This window comes from Natator depressus, chromosome 4 (genome assembly GCF_965152275.1).
Source record: "Natator depressus isolate rNatDep1 chromosome 4, rNatDep2.hap1, whole genome shotgun sequence".
Lineage (NCBI taxonomy): Eukaryota > Metazoa > Chordata > Testudines > Cheloniidae > Natator > Natator depressus.
Window position 1 is genome coordinate 120534505 of NC_134237.1, and position 14759 is coordinate 120549263.

The 14759-nt window shown below is 45.6% G+C and overlaps 1 protein-coding gene across 4 annotated transcripts in view; it reads right to left on the bottom strand.

The window, feature by feature from the left end:
- The window catches only part of RGS12 (regulator of G protein signaling 12), a 191392-nt gene that overhangs the window by 67649 nt on the left and 108984 nt on the right, over positions 1 to 14759 (bottom strand). The gene's annotated exons all lie outside the window — the stretch shown is intronic.

Below are 14759 nucleotides of genomic sequence, written 5' to 3' on the forward strand. Positions count from 1 at the left end.
CTTCACTCTTTTAGGACCAAATGCACTGAAAAATAACCTTCTCTCAAAATTCTCTCCTATCCGATTACAAAGGTAATTAACTATTGTAAGGGCAATAATGCACTTCTTTGGAGCAACTACTGCTAAGAGCACCAAGGAGCCAGGATGAGGGGAGACAGTCTCCAATCCCCACCACTCTGAACCAGCACTTTGGGCACATATGCCCCAGGAGTACCCCACCGTTTCACGATCACCAGGGGGACTGCAGTTCTCCACAGAATTTCCCAAAAGGAATGGTCCTTTAACAGGAATCCATAATTCATCAGGAAGTGTCAGTAACACCAAGCAACAAAGCCTTATGTGCAATTCCAAACTCTATGAGTTGATGGGATTTGTGTGCGATATTGACTACTGAATATGGAAAATGAGGGAAAGGATGCAACTGAGGAAGGGAGTAGGTAATAAATAGGCCCCAGAGGTACCTTCTCATCCTTGGACAGCCGGAGCATTGCAGTACACACTCCAAACTTGGTCATTGAGCTTTCTGACACTGGCAGGGACTCTTCCCTGCTCTACGTACAGCAGCAAAAGGACTACAAGAAACCTTGGGGCTCTAGTGACCTCCAAATCCATGTGGGGCAAACAACCCATGGTAAGAATCTTCTTAGAGCCTGCTAATGTTCAGCCTCCCCTTCTTAGGGGATGCTGCATTCTTCTTAAAGTGATACTGCCCCTAAAAAATTCTCTGGAAGGCTAATAAGGAGGCAATAACCTAGTTTACTATACCATTCCAGTGTTTCTAAATAGAATGTTTCACCCTCTTTGGAAAAACAAAAGTAAGAAGTGCAGCTAAAAATATTTTCTATCTGAACTTAGGAAAAAACAAACATTTAAAATAAGAAACCACTAGTCCAACTACATACCACAAAACAATGTTGACAAAATATTCTCATTACCCCACAGATAATATATAAACTATGTTAAAAGCTGTAATATGATGTTGCTGTGATTTAAGAACACCAAAAAGGCTGGCTGCAACTAAAAAGGCTAAGAGAGGATGATAGCTGTTTTTCATTGCAAGGATGAAATTGTAGGTGAAGAACAACAATAACCCCAATACACCTAACAAAACATACCTAACAAACAAACTTAGGCCAATTACACCCACCTCCAAACAAAAACAATAAAACAACACAACCCCTGCAAGAGTAAAAATATTGCAGGCAGAAGTCTAGCAGCACAGTGGGTGATGTCAAGTTTATTGCACTGCATGTAGCACGTATGATTACCTGCCTCATATGCAGGAGCTGTAGGTGTGCATGTGGTGCAAATTACTCATGTCCCCCAGAGACATAGGCACCAACTTCTCCTGGCGCCAGTGGGTGCTAGACCCCCTCCCTATCCCACCCCAACTCCACCCCTGCCCTGCCCCCATTCCAACCCCTTTCCCAAAGTCCCCGCCCCAACTCCCTGCCCCTATTGGACTCCTTCCCCAAATCCCCACCCTGGCCCCACCCCTTCCCCACCTCCTCCCCTGAGCACGCCGCGTTCCCGATCCTCCCCCCCCTTCCAGAGCAATGCTGCAGAGGACCTGGACGTCGTGGTAACATGTAGGTACCAGTGATATAGGGAAAAGTAGAAAAGATGTCCTGGAGGTCAAATTTTGGTTGGTAGGTAAGAGATTAAAGTCCAGGACCTCCCTGGTAACATTCTGTGAAATGCTTCCAGTTCCATGAGCAGGGCCAGAAAGACAGGCAGAACTCTAAGGTCTCAATCTGTGGATGAGACAATGGTGAAGAGAGGAGGATTTAAAGGTTTATTACAAACTAGGAACCTTTTGGGAAAGGAGGAGCCTATGCAGAAAGGACGGGCTCCACCTAAACCAAAATGGAACCAGACTGCTGGCATGTAAAATTAAAAAGGTTAAATGGTTAAATTAAAGAGGATTTTTTAAACTAAGGCTGGGTGAAAGCCAACAGGCACAGACGACCATATGGTACAGGCAGAGACTTCCATTATGGATACATTTATTAAAGGGGAAGTCTATATCCTCGTAAAGATAATAGGAAAGAAGCTGGTAAAGTACAAATAGTAGATAGTGAGGAAAAAATCAAACATGAGAGTCCCATTTAAATATAACACTTGAAGGCAAGCAACTGAATATTGACAAAATGTACAAGTGCTTATATACAACTGCTAAAATGGGCAAATTAGAGTGCCTAGTAGTAAATGAGGATAATGATGTAAGAGGCATCATAGGAACTTGGTGAAATAAGGATAATCAATGGGATACAGTAATACCAGGGTACAAAACATACAAGAATGACAGAGTAGGTCATGCTGGTGTATGTGAAAGAAAGCATAGAGTCAAATACAATAAAAATCTTAAATGAATCAAAGTGTACCAAAGAATCACTATGGATAGAAATTCTATGCTTGAACAATAAGAGAACAGCAGTAGGAACATACTACCAACCACTGACCAAGATGGCGACAGTGACTGTGAAATGCTCAGGGAGATTTAAAAGAATAACAGAAAATGCAATAATAAAAGGGAATTTCAACTATCGTCATGTTGACTGGGTAATATCACCTCAGGATGTAGAGATAAAATTTCTAGACACCATAAACGACTGCTTCTTGGAGCATCTTATCCTGGAGAGGCAATTCTTGATTTAGTCCTAAGTGGAGCACAAGATCTAGTCCAAGAGGTGAATACAGCTGAACTGCTCAGGAAGAGCAACCATAATGTAATTAAATTTAACATCACTGAAGGGGGGAAAATGCCAAAGAAACCAAACACAGCATTTAATATCAAAAAGGGGAAGTAAACAAAATGAAGAAGGTAGTTAAACGGAAATTAAAAGGAACAGCTGAAAGGTCAAATGGCTGCACGGGGACTATTTAAAAACACCAAAACAGAGGTTCGCAATAAATGTATACCCCAAATAAAAAAACCACAAGGACCAAAAAATGCCACCCTAGCTAAACAGCAGAGTAAAAGAGGAAGAGGCAAAACCACATCCTTTAAAAACCTGTAGTCAAATCCCAGTGATGAAAAGAAAAAGGAGCATAAACTTTGATAAGTCAAGGGTAAAAGTATATTACTCCTGGGGCAATTCTGCGCCACTGCGGAACACAGAATTTTGCAGAATTCCCTGTTTTCCCCGCAGAATTTCCGGCCACCACTAGGGGCCGCTGAACTCTGCAGAGCCCAGCTTGCAGTGAGTGGAGTGCCCAGCCTAGCTAGGCTGGAGGCTACACACTATTTGCTCCTCTTTCTCCTCCAGATGAGAGAGGGCCTGGGAGATCCAGCCAGCTCTGGCACAGGGTGAGGAAGGGCAGGGCCACACCACACCATGTCCCCTGGTGGAACAGTAAAGAAGTTGCGGGGAGTAAAGGCTCTAGGGATGCTGGTGTCTGGGCTGTGTTGGGGGGTGCTGGTGTCTGGAGGCTGTGGGAAGGGTGGGCTGGTGTCTGGGGGCTGCCCCCTGGCTTGGCTCTGTGGGGCAGGGGTGTGCTGGTGTCTGGGGGGTGTCCCATGGCTAGGGTCTGCAGGAGGGGTGTCTGGGCTGGGGAGTGCCCCATGGCTTGGCTCTGGGGGGATGGGAGTTCAGGTGTCTGGGCTCTGGGGGCCACACACAGTTCCCTCCAACACCCTGCAACTGGAACTGGGTTGTTGTAAGGGTTTCTTTAACTCTCTACTCCTAGGGGAATCTTTTTTGCTGTTGTCTGTATTGACATACTTGTTGACAAGTATTTTGCAATAAATTATCAAAATAATTTAAATTGGAGTGATTATATTGTGCTATTTTGATAAATAAAATATGCAGAATTTTGGAGAATTTTAAAATATTGTGCACAGAATTTTTAATTTTTTGGTGCAGAATTCCCCACAGGAGTATATAATAAGGCACTCCAAGAAAGAACTTGAAGAACAACTAGCAAAAGACACACAAACTAACCAACTTTTTAAAAAGTACATTAGAAGCATGAAGCCTGTCCAACAGTCAGTGGCACCACCAAACAACTGAGGTGCTAAAGGAGCACTCAAGGAAAATACGGCCATTGCGGAGAAGCTAAATGAGTTATTTGCATCCGTCTTCACTACAGAGGATGTGGTGGAGATTCCCACCCCTGAGCCATTCTTTTTAGGACACAAATCTAAGGAACTGTCCCAGATTGAGGTGTCAGTAGAGGAGGCTTCAGAACAAACTGATAAATTAAATAGTAATAAGTCAAGAGGACCAGATGGTATTTGTGACATTCTATACCTCAGGGGAGCACCCTGTAACCCCCATATTCCTCATTTCTATATAATTGTGATATTGCATATAAAGAATGCCATATAAGGTATCAGGGGAAAGGTTATGACCTGCTGAAAGCTATTGTTCTAGCTAAATATGTATATCATCAATGCATATGAAATTATAAGAATTGTGTGGTTTTCACTAAAATATGCTGTGGGAAGTGCCAAGATACTAGCTCTCCAGAGACAATGACAAGGGAAGAGGTAACCAACGCCCCCGGGTGGGTGCTAAACAACCATCAACAGCTGCTGTCCAGCAAAGGAGTTACAATTCAATGACTCACCTGCACAAGGCCACACCAGGGGAATTGCTCAACCTTGTCTGGTGACCCAGCAATGCCCAACAGACATGTCTGGATTTGCATTCTCCAAGCACATGGACTAAGGGTATAAAACAGAACACAGAGGCCCACTGCTTCGCCTTTCTCCTGCCCCACCTATGCTGCAAGCAACAAGGACACTCAGAAGATTGAAAACTCCAACAGAGGAGACTGGCCCAGGTTTAAGGATCAAATCTATATATAAAGGACTGTAATATCCAGTGGGAAGAGAAAAAATTCTTAATCTAGATGTTACCCAGTCTAATAGGGTTGACAGTTTAGACTGCATGCTTACATTTTATTTTCTTTTGGTAACTAACTCTGACTTTTTGCCCATCACTTATAATCACTTAAAATCTATCTTTTGTAATCAATAAACTTGTTTAACTGTTTATCTTTACCAGTGAGTTTGCCTGAAGTGTTTGGTAAATCTGCTCAGAGAATCTACTTTCCATTGATGAAGTGGTAAACCAATTAATAAATTTGCACTGCTCATCTAGAGCAGTCCAAGACGGTGTATTCCTGAGGTACAAGGCTAGGAGCAGGGGGGATTTGGCTGGTGCCCTTCTCTGTGTGATTCATGAGTGGCTCTGGGAGCATTCATGCAATCTAGCTCGGTGTGGGACTCCACATTCGGTTGTGCTGAGTGACAACAGCTTGCTGCTTGTCACCAGCAAAGCAATGTGAGAGACAGTCCAGGTTGGAGAGTTAAGGGGGCACAGCAGTTCCACGGTCCCAGGCTGTGCCCCAGGGATCCCGTCACAATATTCATTCAAGAGTTCTGAAGGAACTCAAATATGACATTGCAGAACAACTAACTGGTATATAACCTATCACTTAAATCAATCTCTGTAACAGATGACTGGAGAGTAGCTAATGTAATGCCATTTTTAAAAAAAAAAAAAAAACTCCAGAGGCAATCCTAGCAATTACAGGTCAGTTAGCCTAACTTCAGGACCATACATACTGGATGAAACTATACTAAAGAACAGAATTGTAAGACATATAGATGAACACAATATGTTTGGGAAGAGTCAACATGCCATTTGCAAAGGGAAATGTCTCCTCACCAATCTATTAGAATTCTTTGAGGGGACCAACAAGCATGTTAACAAGGGTGGTCCAGTGGATATAGTGTACGTGGACTTTCAGAAAGACTGACAAGACCACCAAAGGCTGTTAAGCAAAGTAGACAGTCATGGGATAAGAGGGAAGATTCTCTCATGGATCAATCACTGGTTAAAAGATAGGAAACAAAGAGTAGGAATAAAGGCTCAGTTTTCAGAATGGAGAGAGGTAAATAACGGGGTCCCACAAGGATCTGTACTGGAATCTGTGGTGTTCAACATATTCCTAAATCATCTGGAAAAGGCAGTGAAGTGTGAGGTGGCAAAGTTTGCAAATGATACTAAATTACTCAAGATAGAGCCAAAGCAGACTACAAAGAGTTACTAAGGGACCTCACAAAACTGAGTAACTGGGCAACAAAATGACAGATGAAATTCAGTGTTGACAAATGCAAAGTAATGCACATTGGAAAACATAATCCCAACTCTACATACAAAATGATGTGGTCTAAATTAGCAGTTATCACTCAAGAAAGAGGAATGAACAGAGGGGAAGCAAACAGAGGGAGTTTGCCTTGAAGCTATCCGAGAAGAGTGCTCTTGAGGTAGGTGCTGCATTGGGGGGGCTGTGTTTTGAGTTAATGGGGTAGATATCTGAGTGTTTCTGCTGTGACCATCTGTTTGACTAGTGTTTGACTGGTGCTAGTTGCAGGGACTGCTTGACTACATGTTTGTTTGTTTGAAAAGTGTGAACAGGGAGTGCTTTGTTCCAGGTAGGCCTTGAGTGGTGGTTGATTGAAGCGCGAAACAGAACATAAGAATGGCCATCCTGGGTCAGACCAAAGGTCCATCTAGCCCAGTATCCTGTCTTCTGACAGTGGCCAATGCCAGGTGCCCTAGAGCGAATGAACAGAACAGGTAATCCTTGAGTGGTCCATTCCCTGTCGCTCATTCCCAGCTTCTGGCAAACCAAAGCTAGGGACACCATCCCTACCCATCCTGGCTAATAGCCATTGATGGACCTATCCTCCATGAATTTATCTAGTTCTTTTTTGAACCATGTTATAGTCTTGGCCTTCACAATGTCCTCTGGCAAAGAGTTGACTCTGCGTTGTGTGAAGAAATACTTCCTTTTGTTTGTTTTAAACCTGCTGCCTATTAATTTCATTTGGTGACCCCTAGTTCTTGTGTTATGAGGAGTAAATAACACTTCCTTATTTACTTTCTCCACACCAGTCATGGTTTAAAAGACCTCAATCATATCCCGCCTTAGTCGTCTCTTTTCCAACCTGAAAAGTCCCAGTCTTATTCATCTCTCCTCATACAGAAGCCGTTCCATACCCCTAATAATTTGTGTTGCCCTTTTCTGAATATTTTCTAATTCCTTTTTTGAGATGGGGTGACCAGATCTGCACGCAGTATTCCAGAAGTGGGCGTACCATGGATTTATGTAGAGGCAATATGAAATTTTTTCTCTTAATAATAAGGCTCCATGTTTGTCACGGATTCCATGACTTTCCGTGACCTTGGTGACTTATGCAGCAGCCTGGTGCAGCTGGCTCGGGAGCCGCCTGAGCAGCGCAGGCAGCCCCTGGGCCAGTCACGCTGGCTGCTGCTGGGGCAGTCTTGGGCCCCCCTTACCCCTAGCAGCATGAGGTTTTTTTGGGGGGGGCGCTCAGGGCTAGGGTGCGGGGCAGTGCTTACCGGGGGATGGGGGGCTCTCAGAAAAGTAACAGGAACTTCCCTCCCTCAGCTGCTAGTTCCATGTGCTGCCTCCACCTGCAGGCACCGCCCCCGCAGCTCCCATTGGCCACAGTTCCCAGCCAATAGGAGCTGGGAGTTGGGCCACAAGAACCATCTTAAAATAGTCCCAGAATTGTAAATATTTACAGATTTTATGAAACCAATTCAGATTATTTCAGAAAGGGAATTTTTTAACTATTAATATGAATAACTGTTCCAAAACAATTCACCTGAAAGTTCCTTTCTAATCCCAAACACATGCTCAGTCAGTGTCCTTCCAAAATCTGCACAGATTTCTGCAATGGTTTCTGTTAATCTGAAAACATGGGATAAGATTTTTTTCCCAGAAGTATTAATAAATGCCTCTACTTATTTTACTTTCCTGTGCTGCAATCTGTTTCAATGACTGGGATTAAGGTAATTTCAGAGTAGAGTAGGTGTGAATTTACAAATTAAAATTACTTTGCTTTGCACAAACCTCTGATGGAGCTGTGCAGATGGCAACTGTGAGAGTCAGCTAGACAGAAGAATCTGAGATTTGTTTGCTCAGTGCAGAGAATAAACATTCTGTAGTACACGGTCTCCACTAGTTCTCTTGTGGCTTCTCAATCTGAATTCCTGCCCCCTTACCTATCCCCAAACGGTTTCTGAAAGCAATACTCACAGTCCCTCTCAAAACAGGAGGGCCTTCAGAATTCCTCATTTTATTCCAGTCCCTGCAAGTGCTGCTGGTTCTTTGTTATACCTAACTACTGCATCCAAGGACTCCATTTCCACTTTGTATACACAATCCTCTTGGCTAGTCACATCTAATTACACACACTCAGGGGTGAAAGTAAATTAAAGGACTTACTGGTACGCCGGAGTCCTGAGCAGGGGGCGTCGCCTCAACCAGAAGAGGCAGGGCCTTAAATCCCCAGGCCCTTTAAATCTTGATTTAAAGGGCCCGGGGCTCCAGCTGCGGTAGTAGCGGCTGGGAGCCCCGGGCCCTTTAAATCACCCCTGAGCTACCAGCTGCAGAGGCGGCTGGGAGCCCCAGGACTCGGGGGCGATTTAAAGGGCCCAGGGCTCCAGCTGCCACTACCGCAGCGGAGCCCCAGGCTCTTTAAATCACTGAGGAGCCCTGGGGGCTCCTGGCTGCCACCGCTACCCTGGGGCTCTGGCAGAGCTTTAAAGAGCCTGGGGCTCTGCTGTGGTAGCAGCTGCTGGAGGCCCAAGCCCTTTAAATCCCCGCCTGAGCCCTGCTGCCCGAGCCCTGGGGTAGCGGCGGTGGGGTTCCGGCGGGCATTTAAAGGGCCCCGGGGCTCCAGCTGCTACTACCACCCTGGCCCTTTAAATCGCCGCCGGAGCCCCACCACCACTAATCCAGGGCTTCGGCAGTAGGGCTCTGGTGGAGATTTAAAGGGCTGGGGTAGCAGGGCTCAGGCGGGGATTTAAAAAGGGCTCCGGGCTCCGGCAGCCACTACTGCCCCAGCCCTTTAAATCCCTGCCAAAGCCCCGCCGCCGCTACCCCAGGGCTTCAGCAGCAGGGCTCCAGCGGGGATTTAAAGGGTTGGGGCAGTAGCGGCAGCGGCGGCTGGAGCTTCGGGGCCCTTTAAATCCCCGCCAGAGCCCCGCCGCCGCTACCTCTTTAAATTGACATCTGGGAAAGCTGGTACCAGTACGGCACACTAGCTCTTGCCGGTATGCTGGCTTAGTTTCACCTCTGCACATACTATTACTCAGTCAGATTCATCCTTCAAATTCCCTCCCCAAATACCCCACTGTGACACAAAGGTTCCTTGGCAAAGAGTCCCCTAATCTTTGCAAACAATTCTCACCTCAGACATGACAAACTCACTATACCAAACAAATGTCTTAGCGGATATTTATCCATAAAGAGTCACATGTGAGGTGTCAACAGAAAGCTTATAACTTGTTAAAAGTCATAATCACTGTGAGATGTATGTACAGGTAAATTTAAAGACTAATGTATTTATACTGAAAGCATGCTTTATGGACTTCAGGGGGAAATTAAACACATGGGGAAAATATGTCTCAGTGATGTCACCCTGTCCTGAAATACAAAGACTCAGTTGGTTAGCCTTGCTCAATCCCAAGACTATCATGGAAAACCATCAGAGACAATTGTAAACAATCAAAACCTCTTAAAATGTAGAAAAGGAACATTACAACGAGGCAGGAGTTTCACCCTGTCTATGAATAGAAACCAAAGACCGTTTCAATATGACAGAGAGGAGGGGGAAGTCCTCTGAATCCTTTCATTCAGGAGACATCTTGAGTTCTCATGAAAAATTGGTTCCTGGTTCTATGAAGCCAGACAGCTCTGCAACAGACTGAACTCTGGGGAGGCGGGGAACCTACTTTACTAGGTAAGAAAGGACCGGGTTCGTGTTTTATGGTTTTGTTTTGTATTGCAATCATTTGTTTATAAACTCTCGTTTATAACTAAATCATAATTATTTCTTAAATAAACCTACATTTGTTTAATTATAAGTGCTCACAAGTGCTGTGTGGTTTACAAGAGAGGTGATTTAAGGTGGTTTAAGATTTTTTAAAGTACATCAGAAGCACGAAGGCTGCCAGTCAGTGGGCCACTGGACAATCAAACTGCTAAAGAAGCACTCAAGGAAGACATGGCTGTTGCAGAGAAGCTAAATTAATCCTTTGCATCCATCTTCACTGCAGAGGATGTGGGGAAGAGTCACATACATGAGCCATTCCTTTTAGGAGACACATCTGAGGAACTATCCTAAATTGAAGTGTCAGTTGAGGAGGTTTGGGAACAAATTGATAAATTAAACAGTAATAAGTCACCAGAACCAGATGGTATTCACCCAAACATTCTGAAGGAACTTCTATATGAAACTGCTGTGTTATATAACCATGTTATATAACCTATTGCTTAAATCAGTCGCTGTACCAGATCACTGGCAGATAGCTACTGTAACACCAATTTTTAAAAAAGGCTCCAGAGGCCACCTTGGCAATTACAGGCTAGTAAGCCTAATTTCAGTACCAGGCAAATTGGTTTAAACTACAGTAAAGAACAGAATTATCAGACGCATAGATGAATACAATAAGTTGGGGGGAAGATTCAACACGGCTTTAGTAAAGGGAAATCATGCCTCACCAATCGATCAGAATTCTTTGAGGGGGATCAACAAACACGTGAACAAGGGTGATAGTGGATATTATTTACGTGGATTTTCAGAAAGACTTTGACAAAGTTCCTCACCAAAGGCTCTTAAGCAAAGCAGACAGTCATGTGATAAGAGGGAAAGTCCTCTCATGGATCAGTAACTGATTAAAATATAGGTAACAAAGGGTAGGAATAAATGGTCAGTTTTCACAATAGAGAGCAATAAATAGCAGGATCCCCCAGTATCTGACTGGGACCAGCACTGTTCAACATGATCATAAATGATCTGAAGAAAGGGATAAACAGTGGGGTGGCAAAGTTTGAGGACAATGCTAAATTACTCAAGACAGTTAAGTCCAAAGCAGACTGCGAAGAGTTACAAAGGGATCTCACAAAACTGTGTGACTGGGTAAGAAAATAGCAGCTGAAATTCAATGTTGATAAAAGCAAAGTAATGCACACTGAAAAACATAATCCCAACTATAATACTAAATAATGGGGTCTAAATTAACTGTTATCACTCAAGCATGAGATCTTGGAGTCATTGTGGCTACATCTCTGAAAACAACTGCTCAATGTGCAGCAGTCAAAAAGGGTACCAGAATATTCGGAATCATTAGAAAAGGGATAGATAATACAGAAAAATATCATATGTCTCTATATTAATCTATGGTACGCCCACACCTTGAAATACTGTGTGCAGCTCTGGTTGCCCCATCCCAAAAAATATATATTAGAATTGGAAAAAGTACAGAGAAGGGCAACAAAAAAGATTAGGGGTTTAGAAGAGCTTCCATAGGAGAAGATATTAAAAAGACTGGGACTGTTCAGCGTAGAAAAGAGACAAGTAAGGGGGGATATGACAGAGGCCTATAAAATCATGAATGTAAAGAAAGTGAATAAGGAAACATTATTTACCCCTTTACATAGCACACAAACCAGGGGTCATCCAATTACATTAATAGTCAGGAGGTTTAAAACAAACACAAGGAAGTCCTTCACACAACACATAGATGACCTCTGGAACTCATTACTATGGGATGTTGCAAAGGCCAAAATATAACTGGATTCAAAAAAGAATTAGATAAGTTCATGGAGGATAGATCCATCTATGGCTATTAGCCAAGATGGTCAGCGATGCAACGCCATGCTCTGGACGTCCCTAAGCCAACGTTTCTCAAATGCAGCCACCCGGGGGTTTTCGTGTGGCCACGACAGCCTCCTGGATGGTGGTGGGGTTGGGGGTCGGAGGCAAAGCATCGGCCCCTCCCACCCACTCCTTTTTGCTCCTGGATATGCTGCCCTACACCGCCTCTGGAGAGAGGTGAGGCACAACTCTGCAGGAGTAAGGCGAGTTCTTGACCCACCTTGTGGGGAGAGGGTTTGGTCAGCAGGTTCCAGCAACAGGATATCAAGAGCCTGGCCATGCAGCCCTGGTCTCCAATCACAGGGCAGTGAGTACTGACCCCTCTGGCTCCAGCCACACAGCCCTGGCCTCCAGCTGTGTGGCAGCAAACACTGGCCCTCAGCTACAGTCCCAAGCTCCTGCCGCGCAGTGGCAGGCACTGGCCCCAGGCACTGATGACCTCCAGCCCCAGCTGCACAGCAGCGGGCTCCACCATGGGGCTTTGGGCACCAATCCCTGGCTCTGGCCACGGAGCCACAGGTGCTGACACCTGGCTCCGGCCATCGAGCTTCAGTTGGCCTCTGGACCCCACTTCCAGCCGTGTGTTGGCAGGTGCTGGCCCCAGGCTCCAGCCGCACAGCACCAGCACTGATCCCCTGCCCTAGCTTTACAGCAGCAGGCACTGACCCATGGCTCTGTCCCTGGGCTCTGGCCACATGGTGGCAGGAGCTAGCCCCAGGTGCCAATCCCTGGCCCAGGCTGTGCAGCAGCGAGCGCTGGCTCCAGTCACACAGCAGTGGGCAATGACTCCTGGCTCCAGGCACGCAGCCCCGGGTTCCGGCACCCAGCTCCGGGCGGGCTCTGGCCGTGCGGCAGCAGGCACTAGTCCCAGGCGCTGACCCACAGCTCCGGCTGCACGTCAATGAGCTCCGAACACGCAGTTCCTGGCCCCAGCTCTGGGCTCTGGCTGTGGGCACTGAACTATGGCCCTAGCCGCATGGCAGCAGACAACAGGCACTGGCTCTGGACACGCAACGGTGGGACTCATCACCCATCCTCACTGGCTCCCGCTGCCCCCACACCCCGCATCCATCCCACCGTGGCCTCTGGCCCCTGCTGCCTCCCCTTTTGGCCTCCCCTGCCCCATCCAGGGCTTAATGGGTCCTGGGGCTTGCTGAGAAAAGTGATATTAACAAACATGCAAGTATCCACTTTTCACAGCAGACTTACTAGCTATCTGTGAAAAGTGATAAATGAGTAACAAACATACAAGTATCACTTTTCATAGCCTTCCAGGAAGCTACTAAGTGTGCTGTGATATTAACAAATATAGAAATATCATTCCCCAAGTGGGAGGCAGCATTATTTTTGTTATTGAGTCTGCCAAAAAAAACCCCTACAAATATACATTACAATGATTTGCATGTGTATCTCTGCATATTTAATTGTTTTTCCTAAAGTTAATTAAGTATTTTAGGAAACAGTGTCAGTGAGACCATCAGTAAGAGTTGGTGGCCACACTCTAAGGCCACCAAAAAATTGGTTGTGAGAACCCCGGCCTAAGCCTCCAACTCTCAGAAGGTGGGAGTGGACGACAGGGAGTGGACGATCACTTGATAAATTGCCCTGTTCTGTTCATTCCCTCAGAAGCATCTGGTACCAGATACTGTCAGAAGGCGGGACACTGGGCTAAATGGACCATTGGTCTGACCCAGTATGACCAATATCATGTTATTTAAAACCAGTAAAGTGGGGCACATTGTTCCTTTGGGGCAGAGGATCACAGGGGAATGATTCAAAGTGCCTCATGACCTGGGGTGAATATATTGTCAACCTGCAAGGTGAAGGAAGGGCTGGCATAGCCCTGAGGAGACTGCTTGATTTCCTGAAAGACTGGTGGCCTTGGGGAGCAGACACCAAACCAGACACAGGCAATACTCTCTCAGGCTGGAGGCAAAGGGTAACAAGGTGATTCTCAGTCCTGAGTGCCCCCAGAATGGTGACACCCACATCATGCTTTTATCTCCATAAGGGCTAGCATCTGGCTCACTTTGGCTTCTCTGGTTGAATCCAAAAATTAACAGTTTGTTGCATCTAGGAATCCTTTGGGACACTTCTCTGAAAAAAAATAGTAGGTTTGAGTGATCAAAGTTACTCTTTGCCTTTGTCCCAAAATTTCTTAAAAATGGTTATTTTCCCCCAGCCCCCCACAGACATCCATACACACTTATGACATTCAAATATGCTATGAAATGACTATTGACAAAGAAGGCTGAAAGGAGTCAATGTGCATGAGTCAGTATGCTCCAGGACATTTTTACACTGCATTTTATTTCATCCTATTCTAGGACCACTGCTACCATCTGTCAAGGAGCAATTGTAGTTTTGTGCCTCATTTTCTTCCAACAAAGAATACAAATTTTTTTCTTTTATTCTTTAACTGAGTGGGCACCAATGATACTGCCAAGAATGACCTTGAGTGGATCACTGCAGACTACGTGGCTCTGGGAATAAGCATAAAGGAGTTTGAGGCGCAAGTGGTGTTCTCGTCCATCCTCCCTGTGGAAGGAAAAGGCCCGGGTAGAGACCGTCGAATTGTGGAAGTCAACAAATGGCTACGCACGTGGTGTCGAAGAGAAGGCTTTGGATTCTTTGACCATGGGATGGTGTTCCAAGAAGAGGAGTGCTAGGCAGAGAGAGGCTCCACCTAACGAAGAGAGGGAAGAGCATCTTCGCAAGCAGGCTGACTAACCTAGTGAGGAGGGCTTTAAACTAGATTCACCGGGGGAAGGAGACCAAAGCCCTGAGGTAAGTGGGGAAGTGGGATACCGGGAGGAAGCACAAGCAGGACAGCGCACGAGGGGAGGACTCCTGACTCATACTGAGAAAGAGGGACGATCGGTGAGCTATCTCAAGTGCCTGTACACAAATGCAAGAAGCCTGGGAAACAAGCAGGGAGAACCGGAAGTCCTGGCACAGTCAAGGAATTATGATGTGATTGGAATAACAGAGACTTGGTGGGATAAGTCACATGATTGGAGTACTGTCATGGATGGATATAAATTGTTCAGGA